Raw genomic sequence first — 10,894 nt, forward strand, 5'->3', positions numbered from 1 at the left:
TAAAAAAAAAAAAAAAAAAAAAAAAAATTCTTCGAACTAAATGACAATAGTGACACAACCTATCAAAACCTCTGGGATACAGCAAAGGTGGTGCTAAGAGGAAAGTTCATAGCCTAAATGTCTATATCAGAGGGTCTGAAAGAGCACAAACAGATAATCTAAGGTCACACCTCAAGGAATTAGAGAAACAAGAACAAACCAAACCCAAACCCAACAGAAGAAAGGAAATAACCAAGATTAGAGCAGAACCAAATGAAATTGAAACAAAAAAAATACAAAAGATAAATGAACCAAAAGCCTGGTTCTTTAAAAAGATAAATAAAATTAATAGACCATTAGTAAAATTAACCAAGAAAAGGAGAAAATCCAAATAAGCTCAATAAGGAATGAAATGGGAGATATGATAACTGAAACCACAGAAATATAAAAGACCATTCAAGGATACTATGAACATCTTTATGTGCATAAACTAGAAAACCTACAAGAGATGAATAAATTCTTAGAAAGATACAACTCTCCTAGCTTAAATCAGGAAGAACTAGATACCCTGAACAGATGAATACCAAGCAGTGAGATTGAAATGGTAATTTAAAAATTACCAACAAAAAAAGGCCAGGACCAGATGGATTCACAGCAGAATTCTACCAGACATTTAAAAAAGAATTGGTACCAATCCTATTGACACTATTCCACAAGATGGAGAAAGAGGGAACCCTTCCTAAGTCATTCTATGAAGCCAGGATCATCCTAATACCACAACCAGGAAAGGATATAACCAAAAAAGAAAACTACAGACCAGTATCCCCAATGAACATGGATGCTTAAATCTTTAACAAAATACTAGCTAACCAAAGCCAACAACATATCAAAAAGATAATCCGGCTGGGCTCGGTAGCTCATGCATGTAATCCCAACACTTTGGGAGACCCAGATGGGCAGATCACCTGAGGTCAGGAGCTCGAGACTAGCCTGGCCAACATGGCGAAACCCCGTCTTTACTAAAAATACAAAAATTAGCCAGGCATTGTGGCGCACACCTGTAATCCCAGCTACTCGGGAAGCTGAAGCAGGAGAATCACTTGAACCTAGTAGGCGGAGGTTGCAGTGAGCTGAAATAGTGCCACTGCACTCCAGCCTAGGTGACAGAGTGGGACTCTGTCTAAAAAAAAGATAATCCACCATGATCCATGATTGAGTGGGTTTCATAGCAGGGATGTAGGGATGGTTTAACATATGCAAGTCAATAAATGTGATACACCACATAAACAGAATTAAAAACAAAACACACTTAATCATCTCAATAGATGCAGAAAAAGCATTTGACAAAATCCAGCGTCTCTTTATAATTAAAACTCTCAGCAATATTGGCATACAAAGGACATACCTCAATGTAATAAAGGCCATCTATGACAAGCCCACAGCCAATATAATACTGAATTGGGAAAAGTTGAAAGCATTCCCTCTGAGAACTGGAACAAGGTAAGGATGCCCACTGTCACCACTCCTCTTCAACATAGTACTAGAAGTCCTAGAAAGAGCAGTCAGACAGGAGAAAGAAACAAAGGGCATCCAAATCAGTAAGGAGGAAGTCAAACTGTCACTTTGCTGATGATATGATCATTTACCTAGAAAACCCTAATGACTCCTCCAGAAAACTCCTAGAGCTGATAAAAGAATTCAGCAGTTTCCAGATTCAAAATTAATGTATACAAATTAGTAGCTCTTCTATACATCAACAGCAACCAAGCTGAGAATCAAATCAAGAACTCAACCCCTTTCACAATAGCTTCAAAAAATAAAATAAAATACTTACGAAACTACCTAACCAAGGAGGTGAAAGACCTCTACAAGGAAAACTACAAAACATTGCTGAAAGAAACCATAAGTGACACAAACAAATGGAAACACATCCCATGCTCATGGATGGGTAGAATCAATATTGTGAAAATGACCATACTGCCAAAAGCAATCTACAAATTCAACACAATTCCCATCAAAATACTACCATCATTCTTCACAGAATTAGAAAAAGCAATTCTAACATTCATATAGAACCAAAAAAGAGCCCGCATAGCCAAGGCAAGACTAAGCAAAAAGAACAAACCTAGAAGCATCACATTACCTGATTTCAAACTATTCTATAAGGCCATAGTCACAAAAACAGCATAGTACTAGCACAAAAATAGGCATATAGACTAATGGAACAGAATAGAGAACCCAGAAATAAAGCCAAATACTTACAGCCAAGTGATCCTCGACAAAGCAAACAAAAACATAAAGTGGAGAAAGGACATCCTTTTCAAAAATGGTGCTGGCATAACTGTCTAGCCACATGTAGGAGAATGAAACTGGATCCTCATCTCTCACCTTATACAAAAATCAACTCAAGATAGATTAAGGACTTAAACCTAAGACTTGAAACTATAAAAATTCTAGAAGATACCATTGGAAAAACCCATCTAGACGTTGGCTTAGGCAAGGATTTAATGACCAAGAACCAAAAGTAAATGCATAAAGAGATAAACAGCTTGGACTTAATTAAACTAAAGAGCTTCAGCAAAAGGAATCGTCAGCAGAGTAAGCAGACAACCCACAGAGTGAGAGAAAATCTTCACAATCCATACATCTGACAAAGAACTAATACCCAGAATCTACAACAAACTCAAACAAATCAGCAAGAAAAAAACAAACAATCGCATCAAAAAGTGGGCTAAGGACATAAATAGACAATTCTCAAAACAAGATATACAAACGGCCAAAAAACATGAAAAAATGCTCAACATAACTAATGATCAGGGAAATGCAAATCAAAACCACAATGCAATACCACCTTACTCCTGCAAGAATGGCCATAATCAAAAAATAGTAGATGTTGGCGTGGATGCAGCAAAGAGGGAACACTTCCACACTGCAAATTGGGAATGTAAGTACAGCCACCACGAAAAACAGTGTAGTGATTCCTTAAAGAACTAAAAGTAGAACTACTATGTGAGCCAGCAATCCCACTACTGGGTATCTACTCAGAGGAAAAGAAGTCAATATACGAAAAAGATAACTCCCACACGCATGTTTACAGCAGCACAATTGGCAATTACAAAAACGTGGAACCAATCCAAACACCCATCAACGAGTGGATAAAGAAACTGTGGTATATATATATGATGGAATACTACTCAGCCATAAAAAGGAATGAATTAATGGCATTCATAGCAACCTGGATGAGATTGGAGACTATTACTCTGAGTGAAGTAACTCAGGAATGGGAAACCAAACATCTTATGTTCTCACTCATAAGGGAGAGCTAAGCTATGAGGATGCGAATACATAATAACTACACAATGAACTTTGGGGACTCAGAGGGAATGAGTGGGAAGGAGGTGAGGGACAAAAGGCTGCAAATAGGATGCATTGTATACTTCTCAGGTGATAGGTGCACCAAAATCTCACAAATCACGACTAAGGAGCCTACTCATGTAACCAAATACCACCGGTTCCCCAATAACCTGTGGGAATAAAAAATTGTTTTAAAAAATGAAGGAATATAAAATAAAATGTCTGTTTTCCTTTTTTAGAAAATTTTTTTAAAGTTTCTTTCCTTTCTTTTCTCTACCACTACTTCTACTTCTATATTAGTTATTTATTGCTAATTACAAGGAAACCAAAACTTAATGGCTTAAATCAACAAACATTTATTTTATAATTCTGTGAGTGAGTAATTCATGAGCAACTTAGCTGAGTGGTTGGGCCCAGGGTCTCTCATGAGGTTGCAGCTAAGATGTCAGCATCTTCAGGGCTGCGATCATCTGAAGGCACGACTGAAGCTGGAGGATCTGCTTCCAAGTTGTTTTATTCATCTGACTATTGGCAGGTGGTCTCAGGCCCTCACTGCTATTGGTGAGAAGGCTCAGTTCTTTAGCACATGGGCCTCTCCACGGTGCTGTTTGAATGTCCCCATGACATGTCAGCTGGCCTCCCCCAGAGTAACAAAAGAGAGCAAGGAGAAAGCCACATTGATGTTTATGATATATTTCAGATGTTACACACTGTCATTTCTGCCATATTCCATTCATTAGAAGTGAATCAATAAGGCCAGTCCACAGGAGAATAAAGTTCCATCTTTTGAAGGAAGGAAGGAGTATACTTGTGTAGAAATATTTAAACTATCACACCTCCCCAGAGACAACAACCTTTCATTGTTTCTTCTGAGTCTTTCTAGAAAGTATGTATGCATACACAAGCTTATAGCCCCATTTTCTTTCAACATAAGTAAAATCTCACTATATAGACTATTCTATACCTTGTTTTTTCCATTCAATATTATCTTGAGAATCTTCCTAAATCAGCACATACATATATGTTCTAATCTTTTTATAGATTCAAATTATCTAATTATATGGGTATTTAAATACTTAACCATCCCCTGCTAATGATAATACAGGTTGTTTACAGTTGTCTACTATAGCAAAACAATACTGTAAGTAAGATTTTAATATGTATATTTTTGCCAACTTCTGTGAGAACATCTAGAGAATCAAGTCCTTGGAGTAGAATTGCTGGGTAAGGGGATACACACATTTGCAACCTTGACTGATTATGCCTAATTGTTTCTAAAGAGATGACTGGTTGATACATTCACCTGTATCATTAAGAGTCCCTTTTCCTACTCTTGTAAGGTTTTCACCTATCTTTGAAATGTTTGCCAGTCTGATAGGTGAAACATGGTATTTCATTGTCCATTCAATACACAATTCTTTCATTACCATTAAGTACATTTATCAGTCAATTTTATTACTTTTCTGTGAACTATCCTGTATTATGTTAGTGTGTAAAACAAAAGAAACTAGTCCTTATCTACCATACATGCTGCAAATGTTTTCCCCCACTTTGTCATTTGCCTTTTAACTTTAATTGGGTTTTTTTGCATAACCTTTTTTTTTTTTTTTTTTTTTTTTGAGATGGAGTCTTGCTCTGTCACTCGGGCTGGAGTGCAGTGGCGTGATCTCAGCTCTCTGCAACCTCTGCCTCCTGGGTTCAAGCGATTCTTGTGCCTCTGCCTCCTGAATAATTTGGATTACAGTCACCCTGCACCATGCCCAGCTAATTTTTGTATTTTTAGTAGGGATGGGGGTTCATCATGTTGGCCAGGCTGGTCTCAAACTCCTGACCACAAATGATCCACCCATCTTGGCCTCCCAAAGTGTTGAGATTACAGGCACGAGCCACCGTACCTGGCCTAAACTTTTAAATAGTCAAGTTTAAAGCAAAATTTTTAAGAGGTCAAATTTATCAAAACTTTATGGTTTCTGGGTTTTTTTTCCCCCAAACTTAGAAATATCTCCATTTCATGACTCATTTAAATATCACCCATGTTTTCTTCTTGTATTTCTATGGTTTCAATTTTTACCTTTAAGTAATTGCCCATCTGCAATATGGATTAAGAATTGAGAAGAATATGTAGCTTTGTTTTTATTCAAATAGTTTTCCCAGTACCAATTATTAAATAATCCACTTCTCTCCAATAATTTGAAATATCTTATGCTATGTTTCCCTCTCTTTGCTTTGTTTCATTGATCTGAAGTGGCCCTTTAAGGGAAATTTTTGAAGTACTGAGAGGAGGAGAAAAGTTCAGCAGCTGAGGAGTTCAAGGCCAGCAAGGAAACACAGCTGGGGAGTGAGAAGGAGTTGGGGTGAGGATTTAGGGAGCATTGGGAATGCAGAGAATATATAGATATCTAAATTATATAATTGTATTTTAAAAAGCAATTGTGTTGCTTCTCAAAACAACTAAACCGACAATGAAGACTTGCCCAGGCCCTCAGAGGATGCACATTAATTAATAGAAGATAGGTGTGTTAATTTCTCCAAATGTTTCTAAAATGCTTGAATCAGCCTCTCATAGGTATCTATTTTCCACTACTATCTCATGTCTAAATCTTGAACTCATGTTGTTTTCTCTGAAATATGTTGTTTTCAGGATGAACCTGAATCGATGTGTATTCCACACAGGTGGGATCCAAAATAAAAAGATCATGCTGCATTTTCCTGATGATTAGTTGAGGACTTACTGTGAGCCAGGCATTGGGTATCATCCCTTTTTATATCACCCCGTCATTCTTGTAGCAATACCAGAAGGAGGCCATCATCATCCTCATTTTGCACAGGAAATAAAATATGTACTTGCCCAAAATCATCCTGTTGTTAGTGAGAAAGCTGGCACCCAGTTCCACCCCCATCTGGTGCAGAAACTGTGCTCTTGCCAGGACACAATATGACCTTTCCCATGTGATGGATTGAGTAGAGGAAAAAAAACAGCATGGGAAGCTGAAAATAACTGGGTTTTCCAGAGAACAGAAGGCATGTAGAAGAATGACTATCTTCATCCAGAATGAGCAAGAGGACATGGCCTCATGGACTCTAATAGAGAATAACTTAGAAAACTCGAAGCATTCTGTCCTTCTTCCCAACCTAAGTGTGATATAAGCTGGTGTTCCACTGACCTCACTCAAGTTCCCCATGTCATGTATTAGGAAATGTTCTGCTCTCTGGCAGCCTCTAGGCAGAAACCTGATTTGACCTCCCTGGCTTCCTAACCACTCAAGCCTTGTAGCTGGCCCTGGTTCTGGGGCCCACTGAATTGGAGCATCACCTTACCTGGCTGGGGGCAGGCATGCAGTTGGCAGGTGCCGAGGAATGAGAAATTCAGTTCAGCCTGAATCCCTGCATCCTCCCAATGGAGATTCCTGCAGGCTTCTTCTGCCATTCCTCCTTGCTGCTACATGGCCACCTGCTGCTGCTGAGGTTGATGCCCCTGTTCCACTGACCTGGGCCAGCTGGGGGTTCATCTTCATCCAATCAAACCTGGTTACAAGTGGCAGGTGGCTGAGACAGGCCCTTAAGCTCCCCAGAAACAATCCTGGTTTCATGTTCCAACCCTTCCTTACCTTTTCCCCAACATTCACACGGGATTGTCACATAACCTTGTGCAGGCTGTATACTGCACGATCTCATGGGGAATACAAATCACAATGGCTCCTGATCCATATATTCTTACCTGTTTGAGAATCTGTTGGGGAAAGACTTGTTACCAAGGCCCTAAATAGTAGTCCCCTGAGACAACGTATGTGAGGTATATGAGAATCAAGAAAAGAACCAGTGAAAGCCAGGGATCATCTCATAAAGTTCAGAGACTGCTTCCACAGTATTTCATTGTATACATTTGTCAAATGCAGATAAATAATTTCTATTCTGCTCACTTCCCAGAAATACTATAAGGGTAGGACACACTCATGGATGTGAAAATACGTTGTGAAGAAAAAAGCATCAAGGAATGAGAGCGATTTTCTGATTGATGACTATCAGCTAAGCAGTATCTATGGAGAATGGAGTTTATGTTCTCTGAGAACATAACATGTGTTTCCTGTGCTCTCTGCAGCACTGTGAGCAATCTGTGCATGCACTATAACGCAGCAATGTGGGGCAGTGCCGAGGATATCTAAAACAAACTAGCTTTATCCTCCTTATGCCAAGTTGCTGTATGTGGAATTGTTTTAAAATCAGTAAGATTAGGAATCAAATTAATGAATGAATATATACTAATTTATCACAGGGTGCCTAAGACAAAAAAGAGAAGGCATTTTATATGAGAATATCTAACCTAAATGTAAAACCCGAAGCTATAAAACACTAGAAGAAAACATAGGGGAAACACATCAGGGCATACATCTAGGGAAAGATTTAATGAGTAAGACCTCAAAAACACAGGCAACAAAAGCAAAAATAAAGAAAGGAAATTATATCAAACTAAAAACCTTCTGCATAGCAAAGGAAGTAATCAGCATAGTGAAAAGACAACCTGTAGAATGGGAGTAAATATTTACAAACTTTTCATCCTCTACAAGGGGTTAATATCCAGAATATATAAGGAACTCAAATACCTCAACAGCAACAAAACAAACAATGCAATTTAAAATAGGCAAATGATCTGAACAGATATTTCTCAAAAGAAGACATACAGCCGGCTGCGGTGGCTCAAGCCTGTAATCCCAGCACTTTGGGAGGCCAAGACAGGCGGATCAGGAGGTCAGGAGATTGCGAGACGATCCCTGGCTAACACACGGTGAAACCCCACTCTACTAAAAAATCACAAAAAAGCTAGCTGGCAAGGTGACGGGGCGCCTGTAGTCCGCAGCTACTGGGTGGGGGCGGGGGCCTGAGGCAGGAGAATGGCGCGTAAACCCGGAGGCCAGAGCCTTGCAGTGAGCGTGAGATCGGCGGCCACTACACTGCCAGCCCCTGGGCCCCCAGCAGAGCGAGACTCTGTCTCAAAAAAAAAAAAAAAAAAAGACATACAAATGGCCAACAGCTATATGAACAAATGCTTGACATCACTAATCATGAGGGAAATGCAAATCAAAACCACAATGAGATATCATTTCACCCTTGTTAGAATAGCTATTACCAAAGGTACAAAAAAAAATAACATATAGTGAAGCCACTAGAGAGAAGAATATAGAGGTTCCTCAAGAAAACTACAAATAGAACTACTATATGATTCAGCAATCCCAGTAGGGGCCATTTATCCAAAGAAAAGAAACTCAGTATATGAAAAAGACATCTTCACTCCCATGTTTCTGGCAGCACTATTCACAAGGGCCAAGATATAGAATCAACCTGGGTGTCCAACATCAGAGGAATGGAGAAAGAATATGTGGTATACACAACGTAATACTATTCAGCCATTTTTTTAAAAAAAGAATGAAATCCTGTTATTCGTGGCAACAGAGATAGACCTGGAGGACATTAAGTGAAATAAGCCAGAAACAAAAAGTGAAATACTGCATGTTCTCACTCATATGCAGAAGCTAAAAAAAGTTGATCTCATAGAAATAAAAAGTAGAACAGAGGATACTAGAGTTTGGGAAGGGTAGGGAAAGGAGAGGATAGAGAAAGATTTACTAAAAGATACAAATTTACAGCTAGATAGGAGGAATAAATTCTAGTGTTCTATAGCACTGTAGGATGACTATAGTTAACAATAATATGCGTATATAGTTTCAAATAGCTAGAAGAAGGATATTGAAGGTTCCCAACACAAAGAAATGATAAATGTTTAAGATGATGGATATGCTAATAGCCCTGATGCGGTCACTAGACATTGTACATATCAAAAAAATCACTATGTACCCCATAAATGTGAACAAATATTATGTGTCAATTAAAATGTTTTAATTAAAACAATTAAAATTAAAGATTTTAAAAAGAATATATATTATCTATATCTCTCCTTGAAGAATTTATAATCCAATCAGAGAAAACAGATTAGCCCAAGAAACAACCGGAAAATAAATCGAGACAGAATATAATCAGGCTGCAAGTGGGGTGTCCTTTCACTGATGCATTCATGCTTTCCAGGACTAGTTATTAGGCACCCCCTATGGTTTGGCCCTGTGCTTGGTGAGGGAGAGGTAAAGTCACAGCCACATCCCCAAGTTCCCTGAAGTCTAGAGGAAAGATAGACAAAAATATCAAAGATCCTAGGTCAAGGGATATACCCAGGGGTAGAGGTTGTACAGAGAACTGTGGAAAAACACACAGGTGGGAAGCTAGATGAGACTGGGCTTCCAAGGAAGACTTCCTAGGAGAGGCAACCATGGGAATGAGTTTTGAACAACAAGCTAGGAGTTACTGAGATTCAATGGGGTGGGAGTGGGGGTACTCCAGGCAGAAGGAACAGTACAGAAGGTGGGTGGGAGTTGCTTTAACAACAAATTTAGGAATTTGAGCTTGATACTGAGGTTTTAAGGAACCTCTGGAGACACCTGAGATGAGAGTGAGGGGGGCATGATCAGATTTTCACTTTAGCAGATTCACTCTGACAGCCACAGTGCGGAGGTGGTATTGGAAGATCTAAGAGGCAACTTGAGCTTTCCTAGAAGAATTGGGACCCCTTGTCCCTAAATTACCTCTCTCACCAGTTCAATGACACTTGGCATTCCATCGGTAAAGCTGTATTTCCTTAACCCCAATATACAACTGTGAACCCTTGACCACTGCATCACCCTGGGAGAATGGAGTCATACTCCTGGCAACCTTCGGCCATTTACACTGAGGGTGAGCGAGTTTCAAGTATCTTCCTGAGAATATTATTTTTATTTTGTTATTTTATTATTTTATTGTATTCATCTAATTGATTTTTCTAATTGCTAGTCTACATAAAGTCCTGTGATACAGATCAGAAACACGGTTCTCTCCTCCATAATTACAGCCCAGGAAAAGGAGGGTAGGTAGGAAAGGCGATACAGCAGACCAGCAAACAGATGATAACACAGCACAGCACGTGCAAGGAAGGAGGGCCGCACACAGGGAGCAAATGCCCCTGCATTCTTTCAAATACCTCTCCAGCACCTATGGGATGCCAAGTGGCGCTAGGCATCCCATGTGATTCTAGGTAAGAATCACATGGCAACTAGTGCTGAGCACCTAGACCTTATGTCTGGGGGAAGAGAGGAAAAATAAACAAGAAAACAAATAAGTGCATAATGTAATTGCAGGCAGAGATGATACTGAGGACTGAGGGTTAAGAAGGAGCTGACCCAGAGGATGAGAAAGGGTTGGGAAGACCACAGGTGCAAAGATGGCTTGGGAACTGTGGTTGGGTGGGGGCAGGTGAGGGAGGGGGAGGCACAGACAGTAGACCAGCCCCTGGCCTGGGTCCTGAACCTGAAGGGCCTCCTGTGTTGATCTCCAGTCGGAACTTTTTTTTTATTTTTGAGACGGAGTCTCACTCTGTTGCCCAGGCTAGAGTGCAGTGATGTGATCTCAGCTCACTGCAAGCTCTGCCTCCCGGCTTCATGCCATTCTCCTGCCTCAGCCTCCCAAGTAGCCGGGACTACAG

Source organism: Rhinopithecus bieti, unplaced genomic scaffold, assembly GCF_001698545.2.
Source record: "Rhinopithecus bieti isolate Rb0 unplaced genomic scaffold, ASM169854v2 scaffold_42084, whole genome shotgun sequence".
Lineage (NCBI taxonomy): Eukaryota > Metazoa > Chordata > Mammalia > Primates > Cercopithecidae > Rhinopithecus > Rhinopithecus bieti.